The following is a 10,533-nucleotide window of genomic DNA, read 5'->3' on the forward strand; positions in this document are numbered from 1 at the left end:
GACTGAACATTGATGAACGCGATAATGAGGTCTTCTTGAAGAAAGAAAAGATTTGAACCTTCAAAATGTTTTTATTCATTTTTTTTCACTTCAATAAAAGATTTTACCCCATCCAGATATGATAACGCGTCACCAAAATATTTTTTTTCAATTTGATTCAAACTTCATGCTAAATGATTGATGTCTGGATATTAGAGCCATGTTAGGCATCATGTATATTTCTAATGTATGTACAAAAAATACGTATTTGATTCCAACTTTGTGATGAACAGGGGCGCCGCCATGTGTTCATTTTTGTAAATAATGTTACGTATCGTTCGCTATTTTGAACTTCGCTATTTCAACTTCGCTATTTCGAGCGTTCGCCATTCTTAAATCGAAGTTTTGTTCATTCGAAATATTCGCTCGCGACTTTTAGCGAATCAATATTTTGGTATTTCTGGAAAACAAGCACTTTCTTTTTGGAATTCGGAAAATATCAACTTATTGCAATGTTACGTTCTATATTCTCCGCATTCAAAAAGAGATGGTCTGAATAAATATGTTCAAACCAATGCGCATTCAAAGAAAAAATATTACTTTAAATACATAATCTATTAAATAGTCTGTCGAGAAAAAATAATCGAATTACTTATGCGTCGTGATTTTGATACGACGAATTTAAAAATTTCGAAATATCAGTCGTTCTACTTTTAGTTCTTCTACATTTTGAGCTCCACCCTTTTTTCTCAGCAATTACGCTGCTGATCGTGTTGGTTTCGGGCTCATTGAAAAGGAATTTTGAAAATTAGTCTCCAAACTAATTTTCGCTTTACAAAACATCTCCTGAGTTCTGCATTTCTAGAAGATGACATGCCAATTTTACCCCCACCACCGCGAATCATTTTATTCAGAGAAAAGATAGTCTCAGCGAGAGCCTCAGCCAAAAATATAAAATCAAAAGTGCCATATTGCATCACGGTCAAACCGTTTTCGAAGGTCATTATACAAGTATGTTGAGAACAGGTACTTCTACAAGAATTTTTACAGATGATGCTAAAATTGAAAAAAGAAGTTGGCCGAGGAATGCTAAAAATAGTTACGTGTTTTTTTTTTGGAACAAACTAAAAATAATATTTTTTACCAAGCAACTATTTCATGAGCAAACTATTTTAGACTACATATCGCCATACTTTGCTATAACACGGGGAAAAATACTGATCGTTTTGCATCATCCGAGTACTTACATAATAAATTGACATGTTTAATACACCAGCTATGAATTCCATACAAAAAGTCGACAAATCCCCACCAAAAAACAGCAAAAATGCTGTAAAAAAAGTGAGACAAGTACATTTACTTCCCCCAAAGTAGCCTCACAAAAAGTTGTTAAATAAATGAAACCTATGAAAAGCATGAATAGTCAAATACATCCCCGAAAGTAGCCCCACAAAACATTGTTAAATTAATGAAACCGATGAATGAAAATCATCAATAATCGAATACATTAAACTTATTAAGCTTAAATGAATATTTTTTAAATTAATTTAAAGTATAGTTGTTCTGCACAAAAAAATCCGATAAAAATAAAAGTTAAAAATGATTATAAAAACAAATTCCGATACGAAAATAAACTTCAAACGAAAAAAAAAATTTATTGGAAAATAACAATTTGATTGAAGGAAAAAAAATTGAAACAAAAAATTTAATTGAAAAGAAATTGACTGAAAAAAAAATTGAAAAGAAAAAAATTAACCGAAGTACTTGGCGAGTTTGTGGCAATGATCAATACATTATAATAAGAATTATGTGAACGAACATTTGCCAAGTACTTCGGTCAATTTTTTTCTTTTGAATTTTTTTTTCAGTGAAATTTTTTTCAATTTAATTTTATGTTTCAATTGTTTTTTTCCTTCAATCAAATTTTTATTTTTCAATTAAATATTTTTTCGTTTGAAGTTTATTTTCGTATCGGAATTTTTTTTTATAATTATTTTTAACTTTTATTTTTATCGGATTATTTTGTGTAGAACAACTATACTTTCAATTAATTTAACCGGTTGACTGGTATTGGATCATATATGTACAAAAATAAGTCGGGCCCATTCTGGTTTTGTATCATATGTGTACATATTGAAATAATTTTTTCAATTTTCAACCGATTTGGACAAAAATTTGTATAGAATGGTTTTTTGGGTCACTGAGTCGATTTTTGAACTTAATTTTCACCTCACTATCCTTGGAAATGGGGAAAATCGAAGGTTGAGTGTGAAATTTTTTGTTATTTCAATGGATTTTCATGCTATATGACATGAAAATTTTTAGTTTTTTAGCACACTGGACTCTTTCATCGAAATCAAACAAAATTCGCTACCCCCAAAAATGTGAAAAATAAGGGTTCAGGGTGAAATTTGTTAATTTTTCACTGCGAAAATTTCATGCTTTATCACATGAAAATGGAATCAGCAACCTCGAAAACCCTCAGAAAAAAATTATCTCGATTTTCGGTAACATATTGGCTCGTACCATTCAGGGTTAATAAGTTTAATGAATTTGATTATTAATGCTTTTCATTCATCGGTTTCATTATTCATTTTACAACTTTATGTGGGGCTTCTTTCGGGGGAAGTTAATGTACTTGTCTCACTTTTTTTACAGTAGCGTATTTAATTTGAGTTTTCTCTTTTCCGAGTAAGAACAGAGCAGCGAGTTTTTAAACTTGGCGTTCTATTTTTACTTTAAAAAAGTATTTAACGGGATTCAGCTACACTCAGCATTAATCGTGACCTCATAAAATCACGTGAAAAAATCATCATCAACAAAAGATCGATGAATCTTAACATTTCTATTACTGTCGTTACATTGTGGTGTTGGACAATAAAAATGTCCTTGGAGAGACACGCAAACGCACACAGGCGCGCGCGTGCACATACCTGCAAAATAAAGAAGAGAGAAGCAAGTCAAAGGAAATCGAAGCTTGGTAGTGCAGAAAAATTCATATGAATGGGGGTTTGATAGCTTCGAATCGCTCCGGACTCTCGTATATTCTCTTTCGTTCTTGAGGACCACCTCCACCTTTTTTTTTAGTTTCTTTCCATTCATTGAACGAGCTCGTGTCCTTGATTTAGCTCGTATTTTTCCCCTCTTTTAACATTTTCTTCTTTTTTTACAACCCTACCCCGAGATATCTTTTTCTCTTCTCCCTCCAGAAAAGTTTGCTTTTTGTTTTACTTTCAGCATACGAGAAGCCACCGTGGTTTTCCAGGAACAAGTACGTGAACCACGCCTGTTCTGTGTTCGTCGCATCGTCGATAGATTGTCTCCAATCGAACCGACGCGTAACCCTAAAAATACGACAATCCCACCTCGCAAACGAGCTCTTTTCTCCCTTCTCTATGGGTTGGAATAAGTCATGTCATCAACGAACTGAGTCTCTTCAACGACGGACCAGTTACCCTCTACCGCTCGCATCACTCCCCCAAGTCATGCTATACCATCGAGAATTGACTTCACCGCAGATGTTATCACTGTACGTGGCTTTTTTGTCTTTTTATGCATCTGATGGAGAAAATCCATACCACCATTAACACTTATCTCTCTTTCTCCTTTATCTATATAGCCGCTTCACAGAATTTTTTTTCTTGGTTAATTCATTTTTTTATCCTGGCCATTTTCACGAGAAAATAACAATGATAAGGTTGTTTTGAAACATGAGCTTCTGAGTTTGTTCACAAAAATTTTTTCTCGTATGAATGTGTTCGTACGAGCGCTAATAAATAATTCGCGATCTTTATAACCTCATCATCTATCAGCATAAACAACACACCATACGTCATACGACACGAATATATATAGGTATATATTGGTATTATGGCACCAGAAAAAAAATATATCGGTATATAAAATGTATTATGGCACCAGATTTGTCACTAGATATAAAACAAATAAACATCAAAAATGTGTGCGAAAATCCGACCCATTTTTTGATGCAATTAAAAAATAAATAATTAATATCTCTTCAACGCGCCAAGCTACAGAGTTCGAAGAGGTCGCAATCGAAAGAATAAAAATAATAAAAAATATGTCAACGTATAATATTCTCCGAAATGATATAGTTAATTAATTATTGAAGAAACAAATTTTGAAAATTTTCGAAAACAATTGGAAACGCTATCGCTCCGGTAAAGAGTCTCTGGCAGCAACTCGTCATATCTTATAAATGTACTTGTCTCAGAGTCGCTGCCGCGACTCTAGATATGTGGCGAAGCGTAGAAATCTTGAAAACAAGAATCAAAGAAAATGCAAGAAGACAAAGGGAAATGGACAGATACGCGTGATATACGTAAATATAAAGATACAAAGTCAAAATAGAAAAAGAAGCACGGCAGCTTTTTCTTAGAGTTTCCGTGAGATCATTCACATTTATACTCCCCATCAGAGAACCAAGGTTATTGGATTGCGCTTGTCGCGTAAATACTCTCGTATACTCGAATGTGACAAATTCCGGACCAGAACTTTTCGGTTTTTTCCCCTCAATTTTACTAAAGAACAAATTGAGCATGGAAAATCTGGATTTAGAGGAACATTTAATACATTTTTTTTTGACACTTGTACTTGGAAAAGTTCCTTTTTAGTGACAAATTTTTAAGCATAAAGTCGCAGTTTTCGTAAGATTTATGATTGTAAATGAAAAGTTTCTTTTTATTCACAGATTGTACTTTTCGTTTACTACAGCTGACTTTATAATAAAGCTTTGAGGTTTGTGTCTCCGCAACCGTTAATGTTATCCGATGTTGTTATTTCTCGTACTACCTATCTAACTAAAATCATCGGTCATTTATCTCAACTGAATTGCATCCGTCATACGGCAGTTATTTGAGTCATTATACATATATTCACCATTAATAGCGTTACCGAAGGGAGAACGAATAAAAAAAAAATGCTGCAAATAAAAATTTGCAAATTGCTTCCGTAAGATGGCCAAGATGAACGATGCTCAAAGCTTACTCTATGCAGTGCTATATTTTTCATCTTGGCTTCCTCATAGAGGAAGCTTCGAGCATCGTGCATATTGACCATCTTGAGGAAGCAATTTTGCAAATTTTAATTTGCAGCATTTTTTTTGTATACAAGGAAATAATGTATTTTCTCTACCTTCTCTTACGAACTTTAATTTATCTTTTTATTTAAATTCATAAAAAAAACTAAATAACGAGACATCAGAAAAAACAGTTTGCAAATTTCAATTTTCATCGTTTTTCTATTTACATTGAAATTAAAGAAAATTCCGATAACTTTACTGGAAAGTACAGAGGAAGTACAGACTTATCAAGAGACTCGGTAGAGTCTCGGGACAAGTACATTGACAGCCCTGTCGTCTGCTGGCCCGAGGCTCTCGCCGAGACTATACTTTCTCTGAATAAAACGATTCGCGGTGGTGGGGGTAAAATTGGCATGTGATTTTCTTTAATTGCGAAGCTCATGAGTTATGTACGGCTTTGAAAATTGAACTTTAAGCTAATTAAGAAGTTCTCTGTCGAATGAGCCCAAAATCAGCATTCTCGGTGGCGTATTTGCTGAGAAAAAACTTTGCACGGGCTCAAGATTATGCAAAAGTTACTGACACATCACGAGTTCGACGTATACGTATACGCGTTTTGACGTAGTTAGTGGTAGTAGAGTTGTGCCTCTACGCATTCTGATTGGCTCAACGATGTCGGCTCCTCCAGCTGCTAGGCCGACCGCGGGTGGGGCTCAAGAGTTAGAAGGCCTAAAATAGCGAACAGGCATTCTGTATATCTATATATGCGTTATACAGAATGCTTGTTCGCCATTTTAGGCCTTCTAACTTTTGAGTCTTACCCCGACCGCGCACAGACTCCGTGAATATTATATATATATATATAAAACTTCCCCTAGGGGAAAAAAAGGTTGGGACAAGTACATTGATGGTCCCTCGTTTGCTGATAATTCCACCCATAAAAAAAACTTTAAACAAAATTTTTTTTTAATGGTAAAAAAAATTATTTCATAAAAAAAATACAGAACAATTCGAAAAAAATTTTACAAATCTTGAAAAAACGTTATATTAAAACAAAAAACTAATCTGTATCTATTTTTTAAAGTGTCAAGAGAATCAAATAACAAGTAAAAAATAATAAACCGAAAAATCGCCCTTGAAATCATTTTGGAAACCGATGCCTCATTCTTCTTATTTGATTCGAACAGCTAAATCAATTGAAAAAAATTCCATCTAATTTACGTCCAACATTAAAATTTATTATATCAATTCGAGGCCAAGTATTTTCTAATGAATTGAAAAAAGTTACTATTTGAATTACGTGCAGCACTAAAATTTATGATATCAATCGGTGGACAAGTATTTTATTAGTAACTCCAAATTTTGACATTATTGAATTGTTCTAAGAAGCTTTCAAATCCAAAAGAATCACATGCAAGCTAGCCATTTCTTACTCTATGGTGGCAGAGACTTATAATAAAATCGATTCTTCTCAGACTTTCAGGATCCTCTGGTATTATTCACAAAATTCGACGTCGATTAGATCGATACAAATTATGTTTAAATATGTGTTAAAAGTACTTGTCCGGCCCATCACTATTCATTCAATAAAGAATCAATCATAAAAAAATGAAATGGCACGGCAGAATCTCGTTAAAAGTTTGTTGAAATGCGATTCATTATTAATTTAATGTTCTTAATAATAGTATAGGTTAGTTCTTATTCGGAATGGAACTCGTTCGCTGGAAGAATAAGTGGGAAGTAAAAATTGCCGTCATCGAGTGTAAACTGCAGAGTTATTTTGGAAGCTTGAACATATACATTATGTACAATTTTTTTCATTTATCGATGCACAATAATATCCCATCTATATTGTGGAACAATTTGTTTCCGTTTTTTATTAAATTAGTGCAATTAAGTAAAAATTACTTGAAGATAATTCTCTCAATTCCCTCTGCATGAATACTTGTGATCCATCAGTTCTAGACAAGCCCTGACTTTTATTTGGATAAACAATTTAAACGGAAAGTGATGGGCCGGACAAGTACTTTTAACACATATTTAAACATAATTTGTATTGATCCAATCGACGTCGAATTTTGTGAATAATACCAGAGGATCCTGAAAGTCTGAGAAGAATCGATTTTCTTATAAGTCTCTGCCACCATAGAGTAAGAAATGGCTAGCTTGCATGTGATTCTTTTGGATTTGAAAGCTTCTTAGAACAATTCAATAATGTCAAAATTTGGAGTTACTAAGAAAATACTTGTCCACCGATTGATATCATAAATTTTAGTGCTGCACGTAATTCAAATAGTAACTTTTTTCAATTCATTAGAAAATACTTGCCCTCGAATTGATATAATAAATTTTAAAGTTGGACGTAAATTAGATGGAACTTTTTTCAATTGATTTAGCTGTTCGAATCAAATAAGAAGAATGAGGCATCGGTTTCCAAAATGATTTCAAGGGCGATTTTGCGGTTTATTATTTTTTACTTGTTATTTGATTCTTTTGACACTTTAAAAAATAGATGCAGATTAGTTTTTTTTTTTAATATAACGTTTTTTCAAGATTTGTAAAATTTTTTTCGAATTGTTCTGTATTTTTTTGTATGATAATAACATAACAGACGAAACAGACGGTATACAAGAAAACATTCAGGACTATCAGAAACTTTCTCATCGGCGTTGGTCGAGACGGATAGATTCTCACCGGTGATTGGTTATGATGGGCATCAAGAAGCCCTTGTATGTATCGGTCTCAACCCATATACGGATACGTCAGCTGCGTAAATGTGTTGGTACTTTTTGCATAATCTTGAGCCCGTGCAAAGTTTTTTCTCAGCAATTACGCCACCGATCATGCTGATTTTGGGCGCAATCGAAAGAGAATTTCTTAATTAGCTGAAAGTTCAATTTTCAAATTGGGACATAACTCCTGAGCTTTCCAATTCAAGAAAATGACATGTCGATTTTACCCCCACCACCGTGAATCAAGAGACTCGGTAGAGTCTCGGGACAAGTACATTGACAGCCCTGTCGTCTGCTGGCCCGAGGCTCTCGCCGAGACTATACTTTCTCTGAATAAAACGATTCGCGGTGGTGGGGGTAAAATTGGCATGTGATTTTCTTTAATTGCGAAGCTCATGAGTTATGTACGGCTTTGAAAATTGAACTTTAAGCTAATTAAGAAGTTCTCTGTCGAATGAGCCCAAAATCAGCACTCTCGGTGGCGTATTTGCTGAGAAAAAACTTTGCACGGGCTCAAGATTATGCAAAAGTTACCAACACATTCAAGAATTTATGCGTCTGTATTTATAAACACCATCAAAGGCACTTTGATACTCTCGAGTTTCTGATTCGTTGGATCTGACGACATCCATTTTTAGACGTTGTGATTGGTTGTAGAAATTAGTTGTTGATGATTGGAAATCTGACGTCAACTTCAGAACGTAGCAAACGGCGCAGCACAGCTGGTAACAGCAGTCATAAATTCGACCGATATACATATATATATGTACAAACCATGTGTCAGTTTTTGATCGTATGAACTGTAACGCAATTTTCCCCGCGAGGGTACGATTGGTCCCTTCTCGGCTCACCCGTCTCGTCTGCTCGCACGACTCTCCGGCCACGAGAGTGAATTGGGCGCCAGGTACGAAGTACCGTCGATTACTCGACTTTAATTTTATTCACTCTCTACGATGGTAACGCCAACAGATCACGATTCTCAGAGTGCGCGAGAGACACGAGTGACCGAGGACGGTCCGGCTACTCAGCTCAAACTGAGATACAGAAGGTAGAGGGGGTGGTCCTTGGGGAAAAGTAGCAATCAGGAACGCGAAATAACATAATCGACACAAGATAGTAATTTGGCGAAATATTCACAATTTATTCAACTCCGTGACGACGCGTAAAGGTACAAGAAAGACATTAATGTGGATCGCCGCAAACAATCTAGAACAGAATAATAAAATACGAGATTTGGTACATTTTTCAAGATCGGCCATGATTTCCAAACGATATAATACAAGTGACGGGTAGAATCTGGATAATGAAAATAATAGAACTGATCTGTGGCTTCGCATATTCGCACGCCTCACATTTGTTATTCGACACCCACGAATTGAGTGTCTCAGGTAATCGCAGGTAAAACGTAACCAGCCGCAAAGGCCGTAGGTAAAGCACAGGTAAAGTTCATCAGCCGCGAGGGCTGGAGGTACGATTAATCAGCCACGAGGGCTGTAGGTAAAAGGTAACCGGTAACAAGTACCGTAGGTAATACGCAGGTAAAGTTCATCAGCCGCGAGGGCTGGAGGTACGATTAATCAGTCGCGAGGACTGTAGGTACAATTAATCAGTCGCGAGGACTGTAGGTAAAGTTAATCAGTCACGAAGACTGTAGGTAAAATTAATCAGTCGCGAAGACTGGAGGTAAAGCGCAGGTACGAGGTAAACGGCGGCAAGGGCCGCAGGTAAAGTACTAATGTGAGAAAATGCGAGCGACAAGGTAATGAAAGAATGATAAATAATTTAAGTAACAGTTAACGTAATAAAAGAATAAGGTATCGGAAAGCGGCAATACGCTGCACGCCGGTTCAACTACGAGAGAATAATAATACGCGATACAGAAGAAAGGAACAAAATATAATAATAAACGCGGACGCTACTAACCGCCGTATAATCCGTAGCGCGACAACAAGTGCGAGAGAGAAAGCACGAAAACATCGCGCGACCGGGCGCGCTCGCTAGAGCCCTCGGCACGTGCAAGGAGAGAGAGACAGAGGTACTCGAAAGATATTGCGCATTATATTCAGCGCTTTTGCACAACGAAACTCAAAGGATATAATTCTAATAACGACAATTTTACGGAATTTAATGCATGAAATGATTGAACCAACTTAAAGGAATCGATTTGTCTAGCTGAGCGTTACATCCTCAAAATTCGAGACCCGGGAGGTATCGGCCGCAATCTCGCACGATACTTCGACTCGTAAGTCTCTCGAAAACGCCAAATAGAGCTACTAAAACCCGGAACTATATTCCGAAAAAGAACACACGAAAAAGCTCAACCAGACAAACGATTCGGGGAGATAAAGAACGGACTTACCGAGGGATCCAACTCGCCGCACAAAGGATAGGCTCGATGGTCGTGGCTGGAACCTGGACTCGTCAGTACGGTGCTCGGAATTAGACTAATTGTGCGTCGAGCGGTCCTCGGTGTTCGGCGCTCTCCCCACCACTCGGATCCAGCACCGCAGCGCTCACACGCTGGGCTCGAACTAGCGTTCGGCCTCCCGGCTCGCTCATTCGCGGTAAATTCGAAAAGGGACGCGCGTACGGAAATTACTTTCCGCACCGCTTTTACGCTATGCTTAATTGCATGATGTTCTTCGCTGCTCTCGCCTCTCCCGCCCACGCGAAACGCTCCTCCCGACTAAGTGGCTGTGATCCGAGTGCCTTTCCTCTTGGGGATCCGGCGGGCATCTCTGAAAAGGCAGAGGGGAGGCCTCCCTCATGACTCCAGACGTC

The sequence above is a fragment of the Venturia canescens genome, chromosome 3 (genome assembly GCF_019457755.1).
Source record: "Venturia canescens isolate UGA chromosome 3, ASM1945775v1, whole genome shotgun sequence".
Lineage (NCBI taxonomy): Eukaryota > Metazoa > Arthropoda > Insecta > Hymenoptera > Ichneumonidae > Venturia > Venturia canescens.